Source organism: Grammomys surdaster, unplaced genomic scaffold, assembly GCF_004785775.1.
Source record: "Grammomys surdaster isolate TR1022 unplaced genomic scaffold, NIH_TR_1.0 189, whole genome shotgun sequence".
Taxonomy (NCBI): Eukaryota; Metazoa; Chordata; class Mammalia; order Rodentia; family Muridae; genus Grammomys; species Grammomys surdaster.
In genome coordinates, this window is record NW_021604634.1 from 6526013 (window position 1) to 6552294 (window position 26282).

General features: G+C 41.1%; 1 pseudogene; it reads right to left on the reverse strand.

The window, feature by feature from the left end:
- Positions 1 to 1196: 1196 nt before the first annotated feature.
- On the reverse strand, positions 1197 to 24458 carry LOC114622540 (annotated as a pseudogene).
- Positions 24459 to 26282: the final 1824 nt, after the last annotated feature.

Consider the following 26282-nt stretch of genomic DNA (forward strand, 5'->3'; position numbering starts at 1 on the left):
CCCTGAGGGACACTGTTTACTGAAGGCATCCTATTCAGGACTGATGCTCCAAACTCTCTCTGCATATTGTCCAGCTGTGGTGTTTGTGTTAATTCTTATCTACTACAAGAATCGGCTTCCATACTAAGTGTTGAACAAGGTACTTGTATTAGTCAGGATTCTGTAGAGTCACAGAACTTATGGGTAGTCTCTATATAGTAAGGGAATTTGTAGATGACTTACAGTCTATAGCCCTACTCCCCAACAATGGTCAGCAGCAGCTGTAAATGGAAGTCCAAGGATCTAGCAGTTGGTCAGTCCTACAAAGAAAGAAGTCAAAGAAGAGAACATCTTCCTTCTTCCAATGTCCTTATGTAGGTCTCCAGCAGAGGTGTGGCCCAGATTAAAAGTGTGTTCCACCACACCTGAATCTGGGACTCGATTTGCCCCAGATGACCTTGAACTCAGAGATTTCCTTGCCTTACTCTCCTGAGATTCATAGCCACTATGCCTCAAGATTTTTATGCCAAAATTCAGGTCAGAAACTTGTATATCCTAGCATCAAGATCAGGATCAGAGGTGAGCCTTCCAATTCTGGATTGTAGTTCATTTCAGATATAGTCAAGTTGACAGGAAACCCACTACATCTATTTTTCATCAGTGATTTTTGTCATGACTAACATGGTAGAGGGACCAAAATGTTAATCTAATGGACACATGCTTATGGAAAAATGGGCTTGTTAGAAGATACTGGAGATGGAGGAGTCATTTTAAAATTTTAAAATCCAATGCAATCTTAGTATTTAGGAATATACCTGTACTATCATCATGGCAACAAATGCAGGAGGATTTTGGATTATAACATAATCTGTGCTAACTCAAGACTCTAAAATAATAAAGTAAAAAATAAAATTTAAAATAAGTAGAATATTACATAAAAAAGAAAGCAAAGTCATGGTTTTATTTCTTTTCTCTTTATTATCTTTAATCTTGTCTTTTACAGTCCAGTCTTTATGCCCCTTCAGGTCCTCCCCACAACAGTTCCTCATCCCATTCAAACTCTCTCTTGGTTCCAAGAGCATGTCCCCACACCACATCCTGCCAGGCCTCCCCACTCTCTGAGGTCTCAAGCCTCTTGCGAGTTAGGTACATCTTCTCTCATGGAGGCTAGACAAGGCAATCATCTATTGGATATGTTAGCTTTAGTTTCAAGAGGCCTATTTGCTCCTTGTTTCTCTTCTTGCCTTCATAGCCATATTTCTTGGGGCTACTGCTTTCAGAGGGTCTTTTAGAACTACGGTGCTATTTGGATTCTGGGAAAAACTTGTCCAAACCAAAAGGATCTTCCTCAAAGTGAACTGATCCCTCTTGGCCTTTTCGCCTACTGTCTGAACCAGAAAACGTCTTATCAGGAACAAATCTGTTGGTCTTTATCCTGGTTTTGCGGTCATTGCGGTCCATGTCCTTGTCAAGGTTTTTACTGGGCCTAGAGATGCTCTGAGTCGTATCTTTCCCACTTCTCCAGGCCTGATTATAAACATTGTAAATTTCATTTTCTTTACCTGTAAACCCACTGTCCATACCCTTGGATTGATTGAAGAGCCTTCGGTCATACTAGACTTCATTGGAAGTTCGAGGATTGGGCACAGCAAGAGCAATGACTTCACTGATATCTCGATTCTCATTTTTCTGTAGTTTTGACCTCTTCTCAGGTGCTGCCTTGGAAAGGTTCCGGTTGTGCTGCCTCTCTTTTTGCCTGTTCTGACGGATTTCATCCCTTTCCTGGGCTTCTCCATCCTCTTTTTCCACAGGGGTTTCATACCAGCTCTCCTTTCTCTGGCTTTCTGGGCATTTTTCTAAGTTTCTCTTCCTGTTTCTACTTTTCTCTTTGAGCCATCTTTTTCTCCAATTGGGCTAGCATTTCCACACCTTCAAGAGGCTTCCACTCAGCAAGGTACAGCGCTTCAGCCAGTTTGGGAAAGTTTGCATTGATACGTATAGGCTGCAGTCCTCCTCCATCAGCAGCGGCCCGTTTATCCAATTCTTCCAAGTTGGAGATACAGGTAAGGATCTTCCACTCCTGCCACTCTTTAACAGTCTTCTTCCTAGAAGAGTCCATTACAGGTACTGGAGAAGAAGGTGGCCCCCGAGTAAGTTTCTTATGAATACTGAATCTCAGAGGCTCCATTGTGTCTTTCTGCATTTCTACCATCCGAATAACCCTCTGCTTAGCTCCACAACTGAATGCTCCTCCTAGCTGAGATGACGTGTATTGGATGTGCCAAGCAGAGGCCAGGTTGCCAGCTGCAGGAACTGGCCTGGAAACACCAAGCTTCCTTGATAGTAACTTGTGCAAGGCTGCTATTGTCTTTTCTGTGATCTCTTTAACGGTCTCTTCCTTTGACCTTTGCAGCTCTGGGTCATCAGCATTCATAACCTCCTTTGGAACGAGGTCAGCGCATTTGCTGTAAATGACCTTATCTTTGGATGGTCCCTGTCGAGCAATTGCATTGTATTTAATTTTCCCTTCATGATCCAACTGAAAGGCCAGTGCATTCGACAATTTTTTCTTTCACCCCATGTCCAGAGGATACTGGGCCACATGGATTTTTGGGAAAGCAACACCATCTCCAATATCTTCTAACAAGCTGGGAATCCATCCTTTCCTGTATTCATATCGGGGAGGGTCCATTTAAGAAGAGACCAGCCAGGTCTGCAGTGATCTCTGAGATCCTGCTCTTTCTTCAGCTTCAAGTTGGTCCTGAGGTAGCTGAGTAGGCTCAGGTAAAGAGCTGGTGAGCACAGTCTTCTCTGAATTAGGACTCAGACAGGTAAGAAGATCCTTTCTCAGATGAGGTTTTTCTGTGTAGCCCTGGCTGCCCTTGAACTTTCTATAGACTAGGCTTGCCTAGATCAGTTATCCACTTGCCTCTGCTTCCCAGTTTGAAAGTAGCAAGTGTCTTAAATTGGGCAGAGCTTGAAAACACACATACACACACACACACACACACACACACACGTGTGTGTGTGTGTGTGTATTTCCTCAAAGCTCTGCCTTCACAGAAACACACCTCCTCCATCAAGGCCACACCTCCTGATAGTATCACACCCAGTGCCAAGCATAATTCAATCACCACACCAATAAAACGAACAAAAGGAGAATCCTTTTTTAAATTAGGTTTTTGTTGTTGTTGTTGTTGTTGTTGTTGTTGTTAATCATTCCATTTGTTTACCTCTCAGATGATATCCATCTTCCAGGTTACCTCTCCACAACCCGTGACCTCCATTCCATCTACCCTCTCCCCTCTCCCCTTTGTCTCTATGAGACTGCTTCCTCAGCCACCCACCCACTCCCTCCACACCCCTCCTGCTTCCACCTCCACAGGACCAAGGGCCTTCCCTCACATTGATGTTAGGCGAGGCCATCCTCTGCTACATATGTATCTGGAGCCATGGATCCCTCCCTGTACTCTCTTTGGCTGGTTGGTGGTCTAGTTCTAGGAGCAATGCGCGGTCTAGCCAGCCAACATTGTTCTTCCTATGGGGTTTCAATCCCACTCCACTCCTCCAGTCTACTGAACTATGTCTGATGATTGGCTGTGAACATCCGCATCTGTATTGGTCAGGTGCAGGCAGAACCTCCCAGGGAACAGCAGTACCAGGTTCCTGTCAGTAAGGGCCTCTAGGCAACAGCAACAATGTCTGAGTTTGGTGTCTGCAGATAGGGTGGATCTCCAGGTGGGGAGGTCCCCAGGTGGACCTCCTTCAGTCTCTGCTCCAGTTTTGCCCCAGTCTTTCATTTGGACAGGAACATCTCTGGGTTAAAAACTTTGAGATGAGTGGGCAGCCCCATCTGTCACTGGGCCATATACCTTTCTACTGGAGGTGGTCTCTACAAGTTCTCCCCTTTTCTAAGCATTTCAGCTAAAGTCATCCCCCTTGGGTCCTGGGAGCCTCTTGCTTTCCTGGTGTCTGGGACACTCCAGTGGCTACCCCCATTTCCTCATCCCCCATTGCTACATTTTTTTTATTCAATTTCTTGACCCTATGTACCTCTCCCTAGTCCCCTCCAGTACCTGATCCTGACCCCCTTTTTTCTCCCCTCCCCCACTTTTCTCTCTCCCAGGTTACCCCCTCTCTCTACCTCCCATAAAAAGTCATGTTTGATATTAAAAATTAACAAATGTGTTATTGTCTAGATTATAAAAACAATTTTCACAAATCAACAAAAAAATGAGAAAACAGTATGTAAATGGGATAGGGAGACAGGCAGACAATTCACAAAAGAGGAAATGCAAATACCTACCTGTCAGGAGCCATAATGGGACAAGTTATGATCAGCAGGTGATCGTCCTGAAACGCTTGCCTTGGAATATTTTATAATCTGCGACAAAGTGAGTCCTCATCTAACAATGCTGTGGGGGACTTATTTTAGGAAAGATTCCTGCTATTAATATGCTTTTCCTATTATTATTTTATTATTATTATTATTAAACATATGTAACAATCACTAAGCAATAGTACACCCCTTTGGAGCAGATCTCTGCAGATCCATGAAGATGTACTGTCTTGTAGTGATGCTACATAGACAAATAGATGACTTCTTAAGTCTTAATGATGATCCTATAAGGATTCCCAAAATTATATCAATGATTATTAAGTTTTTTTTTTATAGCAGGACTGCTATTAGGTCCCTTTCAGACAGTCAAAACTGCAATGAGAACTCTGCCAGTCTCTCGAGTGTCATCAGTGAATTGCCCTTAGATAGTAATCAGATTTTCTCCTGCTCAGAGCACATTCCAAGAGGCTGTAAAACAATTAACCAAAGGTCACTAAAAGGGAACTCATGATTTATTATAGGTGTTAGGACATAAGAGAAAATATTGCCTGGGTTTATCTACACAAAACTTCACTAATTTCTTAGTTATAGTTTTAAACCTTCAGTGAACCTTTGGAGCTAGATAGGTGATGGATGTTTAGTCAGATAATTACTCCTAATGGATATGCATGTAAACATTCTTTGTTGTAAGCTTCTATTTCAATTTATGATTTGAATTTTGGTGTGAACTTGTGAAGAACTTTACAACATGTGACCATGTACTCTGAAAGATGCATAAGTACTGAAGACAAAGACAAAGAGAGTAGTAGTCGTAGTACTCATGGTAGTAGTAGAGTAGAGTAGTCATAGATGTAGAGGGTCGTTAGGAGCCATTCATCCTTTCCTTTGCCACTGCTTAGAATTTTTTCACTTAGAATTTTTTCTTTGTTAGAATTTTTTTCTTTTCCCCACTTAGGGCCTTACCACTTTTCCTCTTAAATAGCTTTCATAGGAAACTTTTTACACTTAGCAATAAACTCTATGATAACTTCTCTAAGTGTTTTTTCCTTCCTGCGACCTCAGACTTTCAGGCATAAGTCAGGGCCCAGCAGTTTCTGCTGAGATAGAACAAAGACCACATTGCCTAATCCTCTGCTGTTAGGCTACAGGTATTAATCACCTAAACATGCAGTCTTTTACGCTCAGAAGAAGTTTTTAGGACTTATTAGAAGTTATCATCAGCATTTCAGGACAGGACAGAGAGGCAGAAAGCCCTGAGACCCTCAGACTTTAAAGCCATCACCAGAGTCCTACTCTGTGCCCTGCCACTACCCTCTCTGGGCTGGGAGGCTCCCAGCACCTACCAACTATAACGAAATAGCCAGCTTCACTAACAGATTAACTGTAACAGTAGGATATGTTCTTGAACGCTTTGTTTGTTTGTTTTAGAGCATAGGGTGTTGGATCCAAGCCATTGCACTTGCTAACCTAAGTCTCTACTCTACCACTGAACTACAAGATGCTATCTTTATTTTTTTATTTTTTGTTTTGTTTCCAAGACAGGGTTTCTCTGTATAGCCCTGGCTCTCCAGTAACTCACTTTGTAGACCAGGCTGGCCTCGAACTCAGAAATCCGCCTGCCTCTGCCTCCCAAGTGCTGGGATTAAAGGCATGTGCCACCACTGCCTGGTTATTATTTTCTCGTTTTTAGAATATTATATGATTCCATCATTCTCCCTCTATCTTTCCAACCTGAGCAATGTTCATCCTTCTTCTCCCTCCCAACTTCACTGCCTGATATTACTTTCTCTCTCTCTCTCTCTCTCTCTCTCTCTCTCTCTCTCTCTCTCTCTCACACACACACACACACACACACACACACACACACACACACACACATACACATACACACACACACACACACACACACACACACACAAGTTAGAATGCTCATTTCTAGGGAAGATGAATTCGGGAAGACTTGTGAATTCAAGCCCAAGTCTCTGGTCAGTGAGATCAGCTGTTACTACCTGGGAAACCTGTGTTTCTGAGAAGCATAGAAGCCGCCACATCCCTCTGGCCCACAGGCTCTGATGCAAAAATCCTACCAGACTACATACTAGGGAAAGGCTAGAGTTAAGGGGCTCAGCAGAGAGGATGTTTTATGTACCTTGTGAAACTTTTGTATGACAGTGGGCCAACTGTTTCTCAAAACAATATCAGATGTTAGAACTCTAGAACTGTTATCATGATGTTAAGTCATGTCCCATTGATATTGAATCCAAACTTTCTCAAATTGTTTATTGAAGTAGTTTTTAATTTGCCATTTGGGAAACAAAACTCAATTCCCCAAATTTAAATTTTCAATGAAAATTTATTTTAATTATTGAGAGCTTATGTGAATTATTTTTGCAGTTGTCTTTTTTTTGTCATTGCTTTTGTGATCTGGGATACTACTGATCTGTTAGTACAGCAGCACAACCTATCTAGTTTCAGGTTCTTGATCATTTCAGCATTATTGCCCATTGTCAAGATGACTGATTTCTCTGCACAACCTGATGTAAAGGCCCTGTTTCTGAAGACAACAATACTTATGTCATTTAACATGGAGAAGTACAGGTTGTGTCTCACTAGAAGCTTCATATGTCCATAGTGAGGAAAGAGTTATTTAGATGCTACTGGAAGAGAATGGTAATCCTTGCTATCATCCAGTTATAAACCCTTAGACCTATGAAGACCTACCCAGAGGGGAGACCCTCACTCAAGTCTCAGAAAGTCACGACCACCCAGTAATCTGCTCGAGACACCGTGTACCAGAGCAATAGCAAGGTTTATTAGGGTGTGACAGCTAGCTGTCGGTCAATTCATATGCCCATGCAGGAGCTGAATTGACCCGACAGCCAGTTTGAGAGGGGTTTTTAAAGGGAAAAACCACAAACCAAGGAATGGGGAGGGGGTGAGGGGTTGTTGAGGTGGCATAACATAAAAATAGTGGAACATTCCAAAGGAACCCAACCTATGTGAGTCAGGGTCAGGTGAAAACTCTTTGTACACTTATCTTCCCTCAAGAATGTGGTCCTGCCCTGTTACTTCAGCCTTGCCCTGTCACTGCTGTTCTCAGCTTGGTTCTACCTGGCTATCTTGCATTCTAGCCAGTTCCCGTAACTAGCCTGTCCACATTCTTAACTTGTTTCATGGCTCAGTTTCTCCATGTCTTTATAAAGAAAGCCTTAAGAATATTTTATATGTCTAAAAAGAATTCTATATACCCAGTGTCAATAATACAATACAAACCTTCCTGTAAGATATTATGGTCTAATAGTAGCACAACTGTTTTGGGAATAATCAACTACTTTTTTTAAATGTTGAATTAAAATCCCACTCCCTGACATAGAGCCCATACAAGAATCCAATTTCAAAATTCACTGTAGTCTGACAGGTAAGGGATAACAGTGGCAAGGATTGTTTGATGGTAATGGGGTTGGTGGGGCATAAACATGACTGTGGTACGGTCTGAATTACAGTTAACTCAGTCAGTTGAGATGTAATTCTTTATTGTCTGGAAATGAGAGTGATCTAGAGATTCATCTTGGCTCTTTGACACTGCTATCTGCTAATATGATTAGCATGAGGATGACTTTTTAAGTGGAAACAGGTAGATTATAGTAGCTAAAACTTCTGGTACATAGTAAATTGGTTACCAGAACTGTAATATAAGACACCAAGAAGGAAATCATATTCAGGAGTCTGAAATTAGAGAGGAAGATATATATGTGGATTCTTATTCCAAGCAATGAAATGATGTTTGGGCATGAAGGTAGTATCACTTACACAGTGATGAAGATATTTTGGGTTAATATTATTAATGGAAAATATTAATATTATTAATATTTTGAATTAATATGATTAATGGAAAAATGGAATCAAGGGATACCTCCTGAGGAAAGTTGAGTTATTAAGCTTCTCGAGGAAAATGATTGCTCAATCTTGTTACAAAAAAAAAAAAAATAGGGACACAAGAAAATTTTTGAAAATGTAACTGTTGGACTCTAAGATCCAAAACCAGGGGACAGGCTCCCACAGAAAGGCACACAGACAGGACTCACTGCAATCACATGAGGTATGGTTTAATGAAACTAGTGCACTAGGACTCTCTTGCATGCAGGCAAGAGAGCCCCGAAAAAGAGCTGGGTACAGTACTTATGGGTACAGTACAGTTCACGAGGGAAAACCACAAAGTCTGACATTTTTGGGTTCAGTCCCTAGATTACAAAGATTATAACAAGGAGTTTCCTCCATTTGCCAAGATTTATTACATTAAGGGCTCAGCTTCCTGATTCCTGGAATGTGTCTAAGTGCTCTGGACCCTCCTCACCCACAGGTGGGTTCCCTCCCCTGTGGTCTGAAGAATGTTAATCAGCCTCTCCCTTCCTCCTCTGAATGTTAATCCAGCAAGTGTCCTCTGACTAAAGAATGTGCCCCTCCCTGGATGTGTCCTGGGACAGTAGGGTTCTTTTAATCTTAAATTCAAATCTGAGAGACCCAAAAGTCTTACATTACAAAATGCAGAAGTACTCTGAGAGAGAAAAAAACAGAAACAGTTCATGGTAAATGATGCTCAAAATTTAAGACAAAGGTTCAAATGATAGGTATGTTTTTCTTTTTTTTTTTAATTTTGTTTAATCTTTTTTTTAACACTCCAGATTTTATGTTCCCATCCCCCACCCCCATCCCTTCAGTTCTCTAAACTCTCTGGGCCCTCCAGTCTCTTGAGGGTTAGGTGTATCTTCTCTGACTGAAACCAGACCTGGCAGTCCTCTGTTGTATATGTGTTGGGGGCTTTATATCAGCTGGTGTATGCTGCCTGGTTGGTGGTCCAGTGTCTGAGAGAGCTCAGGGATCCAGGTTAATTGAGAATGCTGGTCCTCCTAGAGGGTTGGTCATCCTCCTCTCAGCTTCTTCCAGCTTTTCCCTAATTCAACCACATGGGTCACCAGTTTCTGTCCATTGGTTGGGTGCAAATATCTGCATCTGACTCTTTCAGCTGCTTGTTGGATCTTTCAGAGGCCGGTCATGATAGTTCCCTTTTTGTGAGTACTTCATAGCCTCAGTAATAGTGTCAGGTCTTAGAACCTCCCATTGAGCTGAATCCGACTTTGGGCCTGTTGCTTGACCTTCTTTTCCTCAGACTTCTCTTCATTTCCATCCCTATAGTTCTTTCAGACAGAAACAATTGTGAGTCAGAGTTTTTCAAGTGAGATGGCAGCCCCATCCCTCACTTGACGTCCTGTCTTTCTGCTGGAGGCTGGTTCTATAAGTTCCCTCTTCCCACTATACAATGTTTCATCTGAGATCCTTCTAGTTGAGTCCTGAGAGTCTCTCACCTTCCAGGACTCTGGTACATTCTGGAGGGTCCCAACAACTTCTTACCTCCCATGGTTGATTGTTACCATTCTTTCTGCTGGCCCTCAAGGCTTCAGTCCTTTTCTTCTACCCAATACCAGATCATGTTTCCCTCCCCCCTGCCCCATCCCATCCCCTTTCTCTCCTAGGTCCCTACATCCCTACCCCCTTGTGACTGCATTTTTCTCCCTCCTAAGTGAAATTGAGGCAACCTCATTTGGGCCCTTCAGCTTGTCAAACTTTTTGAGTTCTGTGGAATGTATATTCTGTACTTTTTTTTTCTTTTCTTTCTTTCCTCTTTGTTTTTTGTGGCTAATATCCACTTATTTGTGAGTACATACCATGCATCCTTCAGGGTCTGATTTACCTCACAAAGGATGATATTTTCTAGTTCCAATCATTTGCCTGCAAAACTCAGAATGCCCTTGTTCTTAATAGATGAGTAGTACTCCACTGTGTAAATGAACCACATTTTCTGTATCCATTCTTCTGTCCTGGAGTATCTGGGTTGTTTTCAGCTTCTGGCTATCACAAACAAGGCTGCTATGAATAGAGTAGAACAAGTGCCTCTGTGGCCTGGTATGGCATCTTTTAGGTATATTCTCAAGAATGGTATTGTTGGGTCCTTAGGTAGATCTATTTCCAATTCTCTGGGGAACCTCCAGATTGATTCCCACAGTAGTTGTACCAGTTTGCAATCCAACCAGCAATGGAGGAATGTTCCTCTTTCTCCACAGTCTTGACAACATGTACTGTCACCTGAGGTTTTGACCTTAGACATTCTGGTTAGTGTAAGGTAATCTCAGGGTGGTTTTGATTTGCACTTCTCTGATCACTAAGGACTTTAAACATTTCTTTAGGTGCTTCTCATTCATTTGAGATTCCTCTGTTGTAAATTCTTTGTTTAGTTCAATACCCTGGTTTTTGATTGGGTTATTTGGTTTTGTGGTGGTTAACTTCTTGAGTTCTTTATATATTTTGGATATTAGTCCTCTATTGAATGTGGGGTTAGTGAAGATTTTTTTCCAGTCTGTGGGTTGCCAATTTGTCTTATTGACTATGTCCTTTGCCTTACAGAAGCTTTCCAGTTTCATGAGGACCCATTTATCAATTTAATGACTTCTATTTCCTTATGGAATATGTACCTGTTTAGATAGTTTACCTGCTCTTGATTTTGTTAGTATTCTGTCTAAACTCTACCTCCACAGTCACCTGGCAACAACCAGGTATGCTCCTCCCCACAGTTACTTGGCAACAGGCAGGTAGGCCTGCCCACTATAAAAGGGGCTGCCTGCCCCCTCCTCTCTCTCTTGCCCTCTTACTCCCACGCCTGCAGGTCCCCTCTGTCCCCTCCCCCCTTTCCCTTACCCTTCTCTCTACATGGTCATGGCGGGCCTCTACTCCTCTACTTCTCTGCTTTTTCTCCTCTCGCTCTCTTCTCTCTGCCCTGAGTAAACTCCCCCTTGTGGAACTGTCTGGTCTGCTGTGGTCTGTTCCAAGCTATGCGCTCAAAAATCTAACAATGAAAATCTAACAATGGTGCCGTGACTGGGATACGAAGACTTCAGGACCTCAAGACCGGTGCAGCCGCCGGCTCCAGCTGCTCTGACCATGCAGGACGGACACAATGCCACCGCCACCACTGCTGCACCACTTGGACTTCATCTGCTGCTACTCACCATCACTCAGCTCTGCTGCCCCTGTCCTGCGCTTGCCAAACTTCCACCACATGAGCTGAGCTGCCGAGGCCACCTGCGTGGTACTCTGTCACATGGGCTGGGTAGTAAGACAGGCATGTAGACCCCCCCCCCCCGTTCCACACTTCCAGATACCAGACTGCACAAGCTCTCATGCACAAACTGGCATATTAATCAGTAAGGAGTTTTTGTTCGGCTTGAGGGACCTTGAACACCCAGTTAGCGCCTGGTCAGTGCTTCTTGGACTAAGGTGTTGTCTTTTCATGACCCCAGTCCACATGGCCTCTAGCTGAACTGCAACTTAGGACATTGACCCTATGGGTGATTTTTCCCCTCGAAAGTAGCTCCCAGCTTCCCACAAGCTCTCGCAGCTGCTGGAAATTCTGGTACCGTGTGGGCTACTTTCTGGTGGATCCCGGAGCTCCGAGAGGCCCCCAGATATTCTCCTGACAACCTGATTATCTGGCCTGAGCCTGACTTTCATTACCAGTTTTTCTTTTGGGACACTCAATGATAATTTGGTAACAGCCACTATTACCCAATGGGCACATCGTCTTTGTCCACATCCACAGACACATACTGCCAGCAGTCTGATAACTGAAAGGAAATTCACTTTACCCCTTTCCACGTGTTCTGCCTACTCCACACCCCAGGTTCTCTTATCTATGAAACATGCTCAACCCCCATACCTCTTTCTAATCTTTCTTTTTTAATTAAACCAAAACGGGGAATTGCTGTACTCTAGCAGACATATGCAGGTTCCACGCTCACTAGCCTAGCCTAGAACTGTTTCTCATCACTGAGTACCCCAGGCCAGGCCTGGACAGACTGTTCTCTCTGCCTCAAGAGCACCAGCTCTGACCGTAGTTCCCAGCGTGTCTCTTCCATGGGTCAGTCTTTGGCGCATTTCCCCCTCCTTCCCCATCATCCGGGGCCGCCTGGACCCAGTCCACTCTGTTTGCCTGGAAAACAAAGCAGCAGTCTGGGACTGGGCTTGCTCCCTTCGCCTCCTCTGGCACCGGTCCTGGTCCTCTGCAGTCGGTCCGCCTGAAGCAGTGGGTTGGACACCCAGTCTGCTCCCTTCCCTCTGTGGTTTTTAGCTCTGCTCTGGGTCTTCCCCTTGCATCCTGCCACCTGGGACCGTAAAGTGAGTGTTAGCAGTGCTTTCCACCACAAAAAACAACTAACATGAATGCTGATTGGCGGTGATACTGGACTCACTACAGCTGCCAGAGTCACTGGGCAGCGACTTCCAGCAGCTAGCATGAAGTCCCACCCTGCTGCAGCTACCACCCACCACCCACCTCTTCCCCCAGCCGTATGATCCAGCTTTCTTATTCTGGTGCTTTTCTCTTTTCTTACCTGCCTTGATAGATTTTTACTACTGCTATTGAATTCTATTCAGTTACAACCAATCCTTATGGCTCTCAATCTTGTCAGAAGTCTGCTAACAGTATTTTTTATGTTTATGGCTGACAGAATTCCCAAAGCCTCTAACAGTTTCCCAAGATGGTTTCAGAAGACTTGGATGCCAGACTCCTAGAACATACAGCCTGGATTATATGTGAATAAACACAATGGGACTCCCTGAGTCATATGACTTGGCTAAATCAAGGTAAGTCATTTCTCGTGTCAGGCGTATCCATTCCACAGAAAAAAGCCCTGCATTTTCTGTGCTTGGAAGCCAAACTGACATCACCCAAAAGACTAGGAAAACCACGGGAACTGTTGGCTAGTGGACTCTCTCATTTTTTAAAATAATATATAACTGGTAGATTATTGTTTACTCTTTCTCAGACTTCTGACTACGTTGACAGCTAAGCTTTCACAGATATTATCTTTTACCTCATTACCTAAACTCAGTTGCCATCATTTAAGTGCTTCACATTTCCTTTTCTTACTATGCCACTGTCCTAAATTATCTGGGTTCCTATAAACTTGCTTAACTCTAATAAAACATTCGATTATACCATCCAACAAAGGCTCATCATAAAGATTGCTTGTGTTGTTAACTCATACTGTTATCTCTTTTGTAAACTTATAAGCTACAGGAAACCCACTCAGATCTACCTCTCATGGACCAAATAGATGCCATCCAGATAAGTACATCTGCCTAATGTTCCCACTTACTACCTACAACAAAGGTTGGGATCCCTCTGGGTTTCAAGTGTACATCTTAGAAAAAATTTTCTTTCTCCCAAATATAATCTTACTCCCCAAATCTTGTCAAGTTCAGGCACATCCAGAACAGCTCCAGAGAAGCAACCTCCAGACACTCAATCTCTTGTCACACACAGCTGCTTCTACTGGACCTATTCCTTCTGGTCTATCCTCAGATGGCTCCATAGACCCTGGACATCAGGACCAGACAAACATCCCCCATTCCCATTCTTCTAGGTTCCCCCTAAAGACACATCGACCCCAATGCCAGCAGGAAGTACCCAGATACCACAACGACCCTATTCCTGCTTCGCTGTCACCACTTTCTAACTTTTCTTTTTTAATTAAACCAAAATAGGGGAATGTTAGTATTCTGTCTAAACTCCACCTCCATAGTCACATGGCAATAGCCAGGTATGCTCCTCCCTACAGTTACCTGGCAACAGGCAGGTAGGCCTGACCACTATAAAAGGGACTGCATGCCCCCTCCTCTCTCTCTTATGCCCTCTTACTCCTGTGCCTGCAGGTCCCCTCTGTCCCGTCCCCCCTTCCCTTCACCCTCTCTCCACATGATCATGGCCAGCCTCTACTCCTCTACTTCTCTGCTCCCTCTCCTCTCGCTCTCTTCCCTCTGCCCCAAATAAACTCCTCCTCGTGGAACTGTCTGGTCTGCTCTGGTCTGTTCCAAGATACTTGGGGAAAATCTAACAGATTTAACTTTAGTATGTGTTATCTGTCTAGAAAACAATCCATTTCATCTAGATTTTCCTATTTTATTGAGCATAGGATTTGTAGTAAGATCTGATGACTTTTTAAATTTCTTCCATTTCTATTGTTATGTCTCTCTTTAGATTTCTGATTTTGTTAATTTGGATACTGTTTCTGGGCCCTTTAGATAGTTTGGATAGGGGTTTATATACCTTGTTGATTCTCTCAAAGAATCAGCTTTTGGTTTTGTTGATTCTTTGTATTGTTCTCTTTGTTTCTATTTGGTTGGTTTCACCCTGAGTTTGACAATTTACTGCTGTCTACTCCTCTTGGGTGTGTTTGCTTCTTTTTGTTCTAGAGGTCTCAGGTGTGCTATTAACTTGCTAATGTAGGATCTCTTGTTTCTTTACCAGGGCACTTAGTGCTATGAATTTTTCTCTTAACACTATTTTCATTGAGACCCATAAGTTTGGGTATGCTGTGTCATTTTCATTAAATTCCAAGAAGTCTTTAATTTTTTACTTTATTTCTTCCCTGACCAAGTTATTATTGAGTAGGGTGTTGTTCAGTTTCCATGTGTATGTGGGTTTTCTGTTGTTTTTGCTATTATTGAAGATCGGCCTTAGGCCTTAGTGATCTGATAGGATGTATGGGATAATTTCAATCTTCTTGTATCAGTGTAGGGTTGTTTTGTGACCAGTTATATGGTCTATTTTGGAGAAAGTGCTGAGAAGGTGTCTTCTTTTGTTTTAGGGTGAAATGCTCTGTAGATACATGTTAATCCACTTGATTCATAACCTCTATTAGTCTCATTGTGTCTCTGTTTAGCTTCTGTTTCAATGACCTGTCCATTAGTGACAGTGAGGTGTTGAAGTATCCCACTATTATTATGTGGCATTCAATGTGTGTTTGGAGCTTTGGTAAAGTTTCTTCTATGATTATGGGTACCCTTGCATTTGGGGCATAGATGTTCAGAATTGAGACTTTCTCTTGGTGGATTTTCCCTTTGATGAATATGAAGTGTCTTTCCTCAACCTTTTGGTTGAAAATCTGTTTTATTGGATATTAGGGTAGCAACTCCAGCTTGCTTCTTGGGACCATTTGCTTGGAAGACCTTTTTCTATCCTTTTACTCTGAGATAGTGTCTCAGATACTTATTGAGGTGTGTTTGTTTCTTGAAGAATAAAAATGCTGGATCTTGTTTGCGTATCCAGTCTGTTAGCTTATGTCTTTTCAGAACTGAGTTGAGTCCATTAATATAGAGAGATATTAAAGACAAATGACTGTTGTTTCCTATTACGTTTGGTTTTGTAGGTGGCTTTATGTGCTTGTGGTTCTCTCCTTTTGACTTTGTTGTGAGATGCTTAAAATCTTGCCTTTCCTTTGGTGTAGGTACTTTCCTTGTGTTTGAGTTTTCCTCCTAGGATCCTCTGTAGTGTTGGGTTGTTAGATAGATACTGTTTGAATTTGGTTTTGTCCTGGAATATTTTGGTTTCTCCATCTATGTTGATTGAGAGTTTTGCTGGATATAGTAGCCTGGGCTGACATTTGTGTTCTCTTAGAGTCTGCATGACATCTGACCAGACTCTTCTGGCTTTTAATGTTTCTGTTGAGAAATTTGGTGTAATTTTGATATGTCTACCTTTTTAATGTTACTTGGCCCCTTTCCCTTGCAGCTTTTAATATTCTTTCTTTGTTTTGTGCATTTAGTGTTTTGATTATTATGTTACAAGAATCTTTTCTTTTCTGGTTCCATGTACCTCTATGGGCAAATCTTTAGGTTGGGGAAGTTTTCTTGATTTTGTTGAAGACATTTTGAGGTCCTTTGAGCTGGAAAGATTCGCTCTCCTCTATTCCAATTATTCTTAGATTTGGTCTTTTCATTGTGTCCTGAATTTCCTGGCTGTTTTGGATTAGGAGTTTTTTTAACGTTTTGAATTTTATTTGACAGTTGTACCAATCTCTTCTATGGTATCTTCTAAACCTCAGATTCTCTCTTCTATCTTTTCTTTTCTGTTGGTGATGATTACATCTATAATGCCTGACTTCTTTCCTAGGTTTTTCATTTCCAGATTTGCCTCTATTTGTGTTTTTGTTTGTTTGTTTGTTTGTTTTTGTTTTTACTTCCAATTTTGGTCTTGGACTGCTTTATTCAATTCCTCCACCTGTTTGATTTTATTTGATTCTTCTTTAAGGGCTTCTACCTGTTTGCCTGTGTTTTCCTGTAATTCTTTCAGTGGCTTATTTATATCTTCCTTAAAGGATTCTATTATCTTCATGAGATAGGATTTTAGGTCAGCTTCTTGATTTTCAGATGTGTTGGTATATTCAGGGCTTGGTGTGGTGAGAGAACTGGATTCTGGTGATGCCCACCCACATATATTGGCTTCTGTTTCTTATGGTCTTGTGCTTGCCTCTTACCATATGGTAATCCCTGGTGTTTGTTGATCTGAGTGACTCTGTTTGGAGTCTGGCTCTTTTAGCCCTGGGTTTTTTCAGGTCTCCTGGTAGGTCTGAGGCCCTGGCTCTAGCAGACTACCTGTGGAGCCTTCCAACTGGGGTGGGGGTGAGGGTGGGAGCTCTTCATAAGGGCAAACAAGCTGCTAATCTTTGCCTTGGCTCCAGTTGATCTCCTGGGAGCCCTTCAGACTGAGTCTTCGGAAGAGCAGTCAAGCTATTGTGGTGCATGAAGCTCTTCTCCAGGTTGGGGCCTACAGAATGTGGTTTCTCTTTCCTTATGTGCAGCAGAACTCTAGGGAGACTTTCAGTCAGTGGGCTCAATTGTCCTGCATGCCACAGAGGCCCTGGGAGGTCTTTAGACTGTGGTGTTGTAGGACTTTTGGGTCTCAGTTTGAACAGCTGTTTGAAATCTTTTTTGATATTGTCTAAGAAGTAATTAACTATCTTTGTAAACTCTGTATATAAACTACCCTTAACCTCAGTTCGGGGTTCTTCTTCTTGCCTGCTAGCAGAAGAAACCTGGTGCACTGGCCACTATCAATTCATCAATTTATCAATAAGCCTCATGCTATTGCAGGGAGTCCCATCCGTGAGTGTCTCTGGGGGAGCGCATCCCCTGGTTTTGGATCTTTAGAGTCCAACAGTGTCAGTTACCCAGTTGCCCTGTGTACAGAGGAACTTCTGGGATGCCTTCAAACTGTGGTGTCTTCAGCGGAACAAACAAGCTGGTTATCAGTTGCTCAGTTGCCCTGTGTGCAGCAGATCTCCTGGGATGCCTCAGGCTGTGCTGTCAGTTGCCCTGAGTGCAGTGGCTCTCCTGATACAGTTGACCCATGACCATTAGTCAATGTAGGTACCTCGAATGGGGGTATGGGAATTAAAGGACAAAGACGAGAGAAGAATGGAGCCAAGACAAAGTTCTAATCAAGGCTCAACTTTATTGCAAGGTAGCAGGCTTATAAAGGCAAAATCCATAAGCCTAACCCCTAGATGTGACTGATGACCTAAACCACCTCATACTGGCAGCCAAAGGCATAGGTTTCTATTTCTCAACACAGGTCTCTCTTATCAGGCCAAAAGTGAAACTCCCAACTCGGGCTAAGAAATCCCAAAAAGTGCTGTGACAGCAAAAATAGTTGATGCAGCAAGTACTGCTATTCAGGTTAGGGCAGAACCTCCACATCATGGTATACCTCAGGCTATGGTATCAGATTCCCTGAGTGTAGCAGATCTCCTGGGATGCCTCAGGATATGGTGTCTTCAGGAGAGCAGATTAGCTAGATGTCTGCCCTGGCAGAAAGGACTGGGCAGAAGGGGATTAAAATTCAGTGGTTGAGAGTTTTGAGGAGTGATGGATTGGAGTCCTTTGGGCTCCCAGGGGCAGCTGTGGTACTTCAGGAGGGTTCTTACCAAATGATCTGAGTTCAGTGGATCTCCTGGAATGCCTCAGGATGTGGTGTCTTCAAGGGAACAGACTAACTAGCAGTCTGACCCAGCAGAAAGGACCAGCCAGAAGGCTAGATATGTTTTCCTTAAAAGTAGAATAGGCAGAAGCTGGAAACAGCCCAGATGTCCCTCAACAGAGGAATGGATACAGAAAATGTGCTACATTTACACAATGGAATACTACTCAGTTATTAAAAACAATGCCTTCATGAAATTCACAGGCAAATGAATGAATCTCGAATATATCATCCTGAATGAGATAACTCAGTCACAAAAGAACACACATGGTATGTACTCACTGATAAGTGGATATTAGGCAAAGAATGTGGAATACTCACTATACAACTCAGAGCCCACATGAAGCTCAAGAGGAAGGAAGACCAAAGAGTGGATGCTTCAGTCCTACTTAGAGGTAAGAACAAAATAATCAAGGGAAGTAGAGGGAAGGAGGGACGTAGGAGCAAGAGAAGAGGGAGAGGGGAAAAAGAGGATAAGGACCAGGTATGGGAGGAAATGGAGGAGATGTATGGAAAGTCAGGAAGTTGAACAGAGGTACACAGTAATAGGGGATGAGGAACTGGGGCTAGCAATCAAAAAGTCCCAGATTCCAAGAAAGCAAGAGCCTTCCAGGACCCCACGGGGATATTAGCTGAAATACACACAAACAGGAGGGAGAACCTGTAGAGACCATATTCAGAGGTTAGGCATGGCCCCCAGTTGAAGGATAGGGACACCTACTCATCTCCAAAATTTTAACCCAGAATTGCTCCTGTCTATAGGAAATACTGGGAGAAAGTGTGGAGCAGAGACTGAAGGAAAGGCAATCGGGAGACTAACTCACCTGGGGATCCATTCCACATGCAGACATCAAACCCAGACGCTGTTGCTGATACCAAGTGCTTGCTGATAGGAGCCTGATATAGCTGTCTCCTGAGAGACTATGCCAGATCCTGACCAATACAGATGGGGATGCTTGCAGCCAACCATCAGACTGAGCAGAGGTACTCCAATGGAGGAGTTAGGGGAAGGACTGAAGGAGCTGAAGAGGCCTTATCTGGCATCAATGGGAGGGGAGGCCTTAGGTCCCATGGAGGCTTAATGCCCCAGTGTAGGGGAATGCTAGGGATGTGAGGCAGGAGTGGGTGGGTGGGTGGGTGGTTGGGGAGGCACCTTCATTGAAGCAAGGTAAGGGGGGATGGGATATGGGGTTTGAAGAGAGGAAACTGGGAAAGGGGCTAACATTTGAAATGCAAATGAATAAAATATCCAATTAAAAAAGGGGAATGTAGATTTATGTATGTGGATCTATTCTGGCAAATGGCAGATGAAACCAAAATACTACTCACTGGCAAATAGAACTGGAAGTCCCACAGAGTTGCGAATGACAGTCACAGATGTCTGGGTATTATTTAATGCCTTCCATTGAACAGTGTCTATGCACTATATTATTATTTGTAATATCCTGGTGCCATTAAAATTATATCAGTGAAGAAAAAAAAAAGTAGAGGACACTTTTGAGTTTACAGGGCATTTCTGTAGAATATAGAATAAAAGGCCTCATTCCACTGACATGAGTAGAAAATGGACAATATGGTTGGTGTCTTGTAAGTATTAAAAACTATATGAGTACAGTATAGGAATGAATGGGAGTACAGGCGAATGGGTGTTTTTAGGAAATTGTATTGCTTTATTTAAATTGTGAAATATTAGAATATGATATGAAATATGCATTTCTTACACAAAAATAAATAGTGATGTTGTGTAAAGACAAACTATGTAGAATCAATAGCAGTCTTTGCTCCATCCATCCTCTATGCCTGCATTTCTTGTAGTCAGGAGAAATTTTCGGTTGAAAATGTTGTGAGTAGGTTGGTGCTTCTATTGTTTGACTGGCATTCATGCCTGGCTACAGGGGTTTGCCCTATCAGGTTCTATATCCCTAATATTGTGAGTCACAGAGAAGGTCACCCCCATTGATTCTTGGGTGCATTCCTTAATTGGGTCTCTATCTTGCCCCACCTTCTCACCCCTGTCAATTGAAACTAGGCCGTCCTGCACATATATACCAGATATCCTGTGTGGTCTTCCTGTGGGTCCTGAACAACTGGAGAGTTGACTATCCCAAAAGCTGTTGTCTGTATGTGGGATATGTTCTTCTAGTTGGGTTGCCTTGTCTGAACTCAGTGGGAGAGGAAGTGCCTAGCCTTGCAGAGACTTGAAGTGCTAGGGTCAGGGAATACACATGGGGCCCCAACCCACTCAGAGGAGAAGGGATAGGGGATGGTGGAAAGACTGATGTTAAACTGCTGGAGGAACATATTGTTCTTGATTACAAGTGAACTTGTACATGAGTAGGAGATATTGGAGAGAAAAACGCTTTGGAGGTAGCTTTTACAGAACAGGTAGACACAGGATGTATGTCTAAGTCATATAAATGTTCACATGACTAAGAGGATTGCTGAAGTGGTAATTAGTGAGCTAGTGCCATAGTGACTGTGGGAATATTGTCACCCACATTTAAAGGCACACTTTTCCACTTTTCTAAGGAATGAATGAATTCCTTAGGTTACAAGTATTCAAGAGACATAGGGTCTGAGGATTCCAGTTTTGTGAAATGTAGATTTTACACTGGATTAAATACCTAAAATACTATAAAATTTTAAAAAAGGATACTAATATATTTATCTTCTCTACAAATAAGAGAGACACCTGTGCCACAACACACATGTAGATGTCAGAAAACACATGGGTGTTTGTTCTCTCCTACAATATGGGTCCTTTGATCCAAACTCAATTCATCAAGTTTATCAGCAAGTTACTTTTCCTTCTGAGTTGTCTACTAGACCTGATAGTGGTTTTTTGTTTTGTTTTTTAATTTTTTTGTCTTTTATCGGATATTTTATTTATTTACATTTCAGATGTTACCCCCCTTCCCCATTTACCTCCAGAAACCCCCTATCTCATACCCCTTCCTCCTACTTGTATGAGGGAATGCCCCCAGCCACTCACCCACTCCCACCTCTCCGCCTCACATTCCCCCACACTGGGGAATCCACCAAGGGCCTCCTTTCCCACCTGTGCCATCCTCTACATATGTGTTCCCAGGCTGGTTATTTAGACCCTGGGAGCTCTGGTTGGTTGGTAGTGTTGCTCTCCCCAGGAGGCCACAAACTTCTTCAGCTCCTTCAGTCCTCTGTCTAGCTCCTCCGTTGGGGACCCTGTGATCAGTTCAATGGTTGACTGTGGCCATCCACTGCTGTATATGTCAGACTCTGGCAGAGCCTCTCAGGAGACAGCTGTATCAGGCTCCTGTCACTATGCACTTCTTGGCATCCACGATAGTGTCGATGTTTGGTGACTCCACATGGGATGGATAGTTTTATTTGAAAGAAATGAATTCATCAATTCATTTTTTTTTGTTATTGGGAACTAGATTTTAGTTAAAAAAATTGGACTTTGAAACATGACTTCACTGTTCAAAAACTGTGACAGTCAGATGAATATTGTCTGTGTTTCTTTCCCTATCTCTATTTTCTGGACATAAATGTTAGCACACTGTTAAAACCAAGACATTTATATAAATTGGACATGTATTATTAGGACAAGGAATTCATAAGTACCACTGATTTATAATCTCTGAGTATTAATGTGTCTCACCACTGTGGCCTTACTCTGCTATTTCTCCCCTTTACATTGGCTTCTTCTAGTCCTACTCTCTCTATATATCTCTGTGATTGATGAATTCAGCATTCCAAACCATCTGCCCTTATCTGTGCTTTCTCATAGTCCCTAGATAGTGGAATTCTGGTGAGGCAGTGGGGTAGCCTATGAGTGTTACAGGATATCAATATTACCTTTCATATTTTATAACATATTACAGTAGGATACTAAAAATGAAAAATAGATTGTGATTCTTTTTAACACTCCTCATATAAACTTCTTATTTGATTTTTCTTCTCTATACCTGAAAACTGGCACATTTAGTCTTATAGTTCGCTTATACTTTCACAGCACTGATCACCATTGAAGAAAGTCAGGACAGAAGCTCAAACAGGGCAAAACCCTAAAGGATCCAGGACCTGATGTAGAGGCCATGGAGAGGGCTGCTTACTGCTTTGTTCCTCATGGCTTGCCCAGCTTGCTTTCTTATAGAGCCCAGGACTATTGGTCCAGGGATGTCCCCACCCACCAATGGGCTGGACTCTCTACTATTGTTCACTAATTAGAAAATGTCTAACAGCTGGATCTCATGGAGGCATTTTTTTTCAACAGAGGCTCCTTCCTCTCTGATCACTTTAGCTCATGTCAAGTTGATATAAAACCAGCCAGCATATGGTCTTTCAAATATATAGTGTTTTCCTCTTCTAGTCACCTATGGTACTTGCTTAACTTAAAAGCACCACACTGTCCATCCTTGTCACAGTTATCCTGGCATGCCTACACACATCTGGCTATAATCTGTGTCTTACTTCCCTATACCTCTCTTAGAGCTCTCAGAGACCAACTTTTAGTTAAATTAACCCTGCTCACTTTTTGGAGTCTGTATTTAAATAGTACAGTCCTAATTGTTATCACTTCTATAAGCAATGATAGTGGATGTGTGTTTTCTAGGCCCAATAACAACATCTCATATCATTGAAAACATAATTGCTCGGTGATTTATAAAAGAGTTATAGTAGAAAAAGATAGTCATTCCTCTAGTTCTAAAATTAAGTTGCTCATAAAAATAAGCTTGTGGTTGTGTACAACAAAACTAAATGTATAAATATGACCCAGAATACAGAGTGCATGCAGCTTTATAAGGAGGTCAGAGGTTAATTTACACACTGTTTTAAGCAATGATAATGAAATATGGTCAATAAAAATGATCTTATTTACATTTGTATGGTAGATGGTGGGAGATGATAGAAACAGAGTATTCGCAAGAGATATGGATGGGATAGAAAAGAAGTATAGACTGTAACTCCCTTCTCTACTTCAATATGACTTCCTTCAAAATCAGATTATCTTGTCTAACTCCCGTGGAAGTAGAATTCCTTCAAGAACACTCTGAAGAGATAGTTTTGTCTTATAAGGTCACAAAGCCACTTGTAGGAAAATATCTTTATAAATAGAAATGTGATAATAAGCTCTCACAAACATGTAAAAGAATTTTTTTTTTGAGACAGGGTTTCTCTGTATAGCCCTAACTGGCCTCGAACTCAGAAATCCACCTGCCTCTGCCTCCCAGGTGCTGGGATTAAAGGTATGCACCACCACTGCCTGGCGAAAAAGAATACTTATAAACTGTTTTCCTCTTGCTATTTGTTTCTGTGTCCGCAAATATAATATAAATGTATGTATACAATAACATAAATAGAAAGATATAGGAACATACTAAGGTCACCAAGTCATTAAGACAAAAAAAAAGACTGTAATGAACTGTGATAAATTATTCTAAGTCATAATAAAATAATAATGATGTCCAATTAAATCTTCAAATTTCCAAAGCTAATTCAAGACAGTATTGAAGAGTGGATATTGTGCTTGTTTCTTATAAAGTGGTCATGTGATTTGTGATTATGTTTCAATGATTTTTAAGTTCCAGTAAATATACTAGGACTTCATTTTTTTTTTTCAGGAAAGAGTTGATCAGTCTAACTGGAAACTATTGTACTATATTGTAATCCTTGATTACCTTTCATCTTATTAAAATGCTGTTGAAAGAAAATTTATTACTAGTTGTTATCATAGGATAGACATTCCTATTTACTAATGGCACATTCTGATTATATCTTATTACTATGTTTTTATTGGTCTTGATAAAAAAAAAGTGGTAGATTCATTAGTACCCTAAGAAACACAGAAAATTATATTTTCTGATCTGGGGCTTACTTAGATCAAATAGACTTAGTTATAGTTGAATTTAATGATTTTGAGAAAATGAGTAGATATAGCAATACTAGTCCTTAATAAGTACTCTTGATTGTAATATTCTTCTGAAAAACATTCATATCGGAAATGGGATGACATTGTTCTTAAGTCATAGTTTGGAACAAAGGCAATCTCAACAAACTGGACGAAAGTTTCACAAATCTAGACTGCAGATTGCCTACTTAGAGTATAAACATAATATTTGAATGGTAGTTACTAAAAGAAATGAAGGAAAAATAACATAAATAACCAAACATCTCCAATGTTTTGTGAGACATACCTTTCTGGAGTGTTCTTCTGACCACATAGAACACCTCTGCAGAGCACTGGTAGACTACAGGGCTGCTAAAATTGTCCAGCTGATGTGGAGACATGCTCAACTTTCTTAAACTCCCCTCGTATGAAAAATGCAAATAAAAAACAGCTCTCAATAAGAATAAACAGAAATCGCTACTCCTAACTAACTCATGAATATATTCTGTCTCTTTATACCCTAGAGTCTTTTAAGTAGCTAAAAACCACTGATAGTCAAATAATCAATACAGTCCAAATGTATCTACTACCTGACTCCTGATATCATATGCATTGATATTTGTCAATATTTAAATAATATTTTAGTAAAAGAGGTCAAAATTTACATTTCTGGGTCTGATGGCCATGATCTTACTTGAAAATAGGATCCCTGAAGATGGTTGAAATATCATGAAATCTCTAGAATATACCCTAAAGATGACTTTATTATTCACCCTTTGAGAAAAAATTTAAGTGTTGGTATATAACTCTATGTGCATAGAGAATCAATAAAATGAAAATACTAGAACAAATGATATTCCATAAAACATAGAAGGCCTGTTGATTTTCAGAAGCTAGGAGAATCATGAGCTACTTCATAGTCCATAGAGAGAATTAAACAGTTCATATCTCTGTCATATCATTTGGGGCGTTTATTATTTCAGGTGTTCATTTAAATTAACATTCATTTATATTTAGTTGTTGAACTAGAATTTAATATAATTAATTCTGAGGAAGTTAATTTCTTTTGTCTACACCATCAAATGTGTAGTGTAATGTTGTGATGAACCTATACACTACATCCTTAGGTTACTGTCTGGATACCATGAGGTCTGATTGAAGATACTGTTGCATATATGATTATATTTTCTAATTATCTAAATGTATAAAGCAAACATTAGTCTTAGATTAGCTGTAAGAATTATCAATAATGTACAAAGCAAGAATCATATAGTTTTTTTTTAATGTGCAATGAGGAAGAATTGTCCCTCAGTCTCTTTAACATTAAAACAATGAATCAGGTCAATTGTCCAGAAGTCACTGAAAGCTGCTGGCACTCAGAGGCCAATAGACAACTTTTTTTCCCACTATAGTGTCCAGAAAGCCATACAGCTTTGTTAACTTATACCTTTAAACATGTGACTTCTACTACAGAATAATAATTGATCTAAATTTATCATAAAATTATTAAAACTTATAGAACAAAACATGTTTTTCAGAGTAAAATAACAAACTATAAATGGCATTTTTCCTCAAACGTAAAAACACTTACTTTAAAACACTGAATGGTTATTTTTTATTATTTATTTGTTTTATTTATTTATTTAGTTAGTTAATTTGAGATAGAGTCTCTCTGTGTAGACCTTTCTGTCCTGTAACTTGCTATGTAGTCCAGGCGGGCCTCTAAGTCAAAGAGATATAGCCGCTTTGTTTGCTTCCAAAATAGTTCATAAAATTTAAGAAGTTTATACAAATTATACATTTATAAACATCTCTATGTAGAAAATGTCTCCCACCTTTTGTCTAATATTTCAAGAAATCTTCTTTCAACTATTGTAACTGAAGGAACTCTGGCTGTAAATCCCAGAAATATGACAAAACACAATCACTAATGTGCTATTACTCAGTTTAATTACTTTAATTTCTAAAACACATTCCATATTAGTCCTTCTTTCTGTAAACATTTCTTTTTTCACTGATTTAATCATTCTTACCAACTGCAAATAAAATATTTAGTATGTAATTTTCTAAAAATATTCATCATTCATCATTTTAGTTTCTTCCTATTTAAGTAAGTAGGGATATAAATTACTTCAAAGTTAAGTCCTCTAGTTTTTCTTGGATAGTGCTGTGTTGCTCCATCTCTTGTTTCCAGCTTTCCTACTCACCCATCTACTAGAGAAGAT